The following is a 3,682-nucleotide window of genomic DNA, read 5'->3' as shown; positions in this document are numbered from 1 at the left end:
TACTCAGAAGCTGAACTGTCCATTTGTATTTTTGAAACATTAAACGTTTGTGTCCTGGACTCGAACAGGACGAACAGCTGCAAGGTGGATCATGAGTTTGTTGAATAGAAGTGGACGACGTTTGTTCATGAGGCGAGATGAAGCCGAGACTTGGTTTATTTGGTCAGAGTTTACTCACAGGCTCACAGGTTCAGACTCTGGAACTTTATCAGTTTGTGCCGCTCCAGCTCCTGGAACTGGAACCACGGGGCCAGAAGAAGGAATATTACACATTACAGTTACAAATGATTAAACCAGGACTAAACTCAGACTAAACCAGGATTAAACCAGGACTAAAGTCAGACTGAACCAGGACTAAACCAGGACTAAACCAGGACTAAACCAGGACTAAACCCAGACTGAACCAGGACTGAACCAGGACTAAAGTCAGACTGAACCAGGACTAAACTCAGACTAAACCAGGACTAAACCAATACTAAACCAGGAATAAAATAGGACTAAACCCAGACTGAACCAGGACTAAACCAGGACTAAAGTCAGACTGAACCAGGACTAAACTCAGACTAAACCAATACTAAACCAGGAATAAAATCGGACTAAACCAGGATTAAACTCAGTCTAAACCAGGACTAAACTCAGTCTAAACCAGGACTAAACTCAGACTAAACCAGGACCCACTATTCATGGGTCCTGGTTTAGTCTTGAGGTGGAAAGTCGTGTTCTCACTGGGAATGTTACGACTCCGTTTGTCGCCAGAACTGGACAGTGTGACTCACGTTACTTTTAAAAGTAACTCATTACGTTCAGAGTTGGAAGTAATGCGTTTAGAGTACTCAAAATACTTGTATTGAGTAACGAGGCGTTAGTTTTGTGCATCCGTGTACTCCAAGTGACTTTTTCAAATGAGTAACGTGTTAGTTTTGGTCAGGTCTCATCTCCTCAGCACAACGTGTGGCGAGCGTGTTGTAGGTGTGTTGTAGGCATGTTGTGGGCGTGTTGTAGGCATGTTGTAGGCATGTTGCGAGCTTGTTGCGAGTGTGTGTTGCGAGCGTGTTGTAGGTGTGTTGTAGGCATGTTGCGAGCGTGTGGCGAGCGTGTTGTAGGCATGTTGTGAGCGTGTTGTGTGCGTGTTGTAGGCATGTTGCGAGCGTGTTGTAGGCGTGTTGTAGGCATGTTGCGAGCGTGTTGTGAGCGTGTGGCGGGCGTGTTGTAGGCATGTTGTGAGCGTGTTGTAGGCGTGTTGTGAGCGTGTGGCGGGCGTGATGTAGGCATGTTGTGAGCGTGTTGTGGGCGTGTTGTAGGCATGTTGCGAGCGTGTGGCGGGCGTGTTGTAGGCATGTTGTGGGCGTGTTGTGGGCGTGTTGTAGGCATGTTGCGAGCGTGTTGCGAGCGTGTGGCGGGCGTGTTGTAGGCATGTTGCGGGCGTGTTGTAGGTGTGTTGTAGGCATGTTGCGAGTGTGTGTTGTAGGCGTGTTGCGAGCGTGTTGTAGGCATGTTGCGAGCGTGTGGCGAGCGTGTTGTGACCGTGTTGTAGGCATGTTGCGAGCGTGTGGCGAGCGTGTTGTAGGCATGTTGTAGGCATGTTGCGAGCTTGTTGCGAGTGTGTGTTGCGAGCGTGTTGTAGGCATGTTGTAGGCATGTTGCGAGCGTGTGGCGAGCGTGTTGTGAGCGTGTTGTAGGTGTGTTGTAGGCATGTTGCGAGCGTGTGGCGGGCGTGTTGTAGGCGTGTTGTGAGCGTGTTGTAGGCATGTTGCGAGCGTGTTGTGAGCGTGTGGCGGGCGTGTTGTAGGCATGTTGTGAGCGTGTTGTGGGCGTGTTGTAGGCATGTTGCGAGCGTGTGGCGGGCGTGTTGTAGGCATGTTGTGAGCGTGTTGCGTGTTGAGCGTGTGGCGAGGGTGTTGCGGGCGTGTTGTAGGCATGTGGCGGGCGTGTGGCGAGCGTGTTGTGAGCGTGTTGTAGGTGTGTTGTAGGCATGTTGCGAGCGTGTGGCGGGCGTGTTGTAGGCATGTTGTGAGCGTGTTGTGAGCGTGTTGTGGGCGTGTTGTAGGCATGTTGCGAGCGTGTGGCGAGCGTGTTGTGAGCGTGTGGCGGGCGTGTTGTAGGCATGTTGTGGGCGTGTTGTGGGCGTGTTGTAGGCATGTTGCGAGCGTGTTGTAGGCATGTTGCGGGCGTGTTGTAGGCATGTTGAGCGTGTGGCGAGGGTGTTGCGGGCGTGTTGTAGGTGTGTTGTAGGCATGTTGCGAGCTTGTTCCGAGTGTGTGTTGCAGGCGTGTGGCGGGCGTGTTGTAGGCATGTTGCGGGCGTGTTGTGAGTGTGTTGTGAGTGTGTGTTGTAGGCATGTTGCGAGCGTGTGGCGAGCGTGTTGTGAGCGTGTGGCGGGCGTGTTGTAGGCATGTTGTGAGCGTGTGGCGGGCGTGTTGTAGGCATGTTGTGAGCGTGTTGTGGGCGTGTTGTAGGCATGTTGCGAGCGTGTGGCGGGCGTGTTGTAGGCATGTTGCGGGCGTGTTGTGGGCGTGTTGTAGGCATGTTGCGAGCGTGTGGCGGGCGTGTTGTAGGCATGTTGCGGGCGTGTAGTAGGCATGTTGTGAGTGTGTTTCGTGTTGAGCGTGTGGCGAGGGTGTTGCAGGCGTGTTGTAGGCATGTTGCGAGCGTGTGGCGAGCGTGTTGTGAGCGTGTTGTAGGTGTGTTGTAGGCATGTTGCGAGCGTGTGGCGGGCGCGTTGTAGGCGTGTTGTGAGCGTGTTGTAGGCATGTTGCGAGCGTGTGGCGGGCGTGTTGCGAGCGTGTGGCGGGCGTGTTGCAGGCATGTTGAGCGTGTTGTGGGCGTGTTGTAGGCATGTTGCGAGCGTGTTGTAGGCATGTTGCGAGCGTGTGGCGGGCGTGTTGTGAGCGTGTTGTAGGCGTGTTGTGAGCGTGTTGTAGGCATGTTGCGAGCGTGTGGCGGGCGTGTTGCAGGCATGTGGCGGGCGTGTTGCAGGCATGTTGAGCGTGTTGTGGGCGTGTTGTAGGCATGTTGAGCGTGTTGTGGGCGTGTTGTAGGCATGTTGTGAGCGTGTTGTGGGAGTGTGGTAGGCATGTTGCGAGCGTGTGGCGAGCATGTTACGAGCATGTGGCGGGCGTGTTGCAGGCATGTTGAGCGTGTTGTAGGCATGTTGCGAGCGTGTTGTAGGCATGTTGCGAGCATGTGGCGGGCGTGTTGTAGGCGTGTTGTGAGCGTGTTGTGGGCGTGTTGTAGGCATGTTGTGAGCGTGTTGTGGGCGTATTGTAGGCATGTTGCGAGCGTGTGGCGGGCGTGTTGTAGGCATGTTGTGAGCGTGTTGCGTGTTGAGCGTGTGGCGAGGGTGTTGCGGGCGTGTTGTAGGCATGTTGCGAGCGTGTGGCGAGCGTGTTGTGAGCGTGTTGTAGGTGTGTTGTAGGCATGTTGCGAGCGTGTGGCGGGCGTGTTGTAGGCATGTTGCGAGCATGTGGCGGGCGTGTTGTAGGCGTGTTGTGAGCGTGTTGTGGGCGTGTTGTAGGCATGTTGTGAGCGTGTTGTGGGCGTGTTGTAGGCATGTTGCGAGCGTGTGGCGGGCGTGTTGTAGGCATGTTGTGAGCGTGTTGCGTGTTGAGCGTGTGGCGAGGGTGTTGCGGGCGTGTTGTAGGCATGTTGCGAGCGTGTGGCGAGCGTGTTGTGAGCGTGTTGT

This window comes from Eucyclogobius newberryi, unplaced genomic scaffold, assembly GCF_026437365.1.
Source record: "Eucyclogobius newberryi isolate DKJ021-1_F unplaced genomic scaffold, fEucNew1.0.hap1 SCAF_19, whole genome shotgun sequence".
Lineage (NCBI taxonomy): Eukaryota > Metazoa > Chordata > Actinopteri > Gobiiformes > Gobiidae > Eucyclogobius > Eucyclogobius newberryi.
This window is presented reverse-complemented; position numbering follows the sequence as displayed.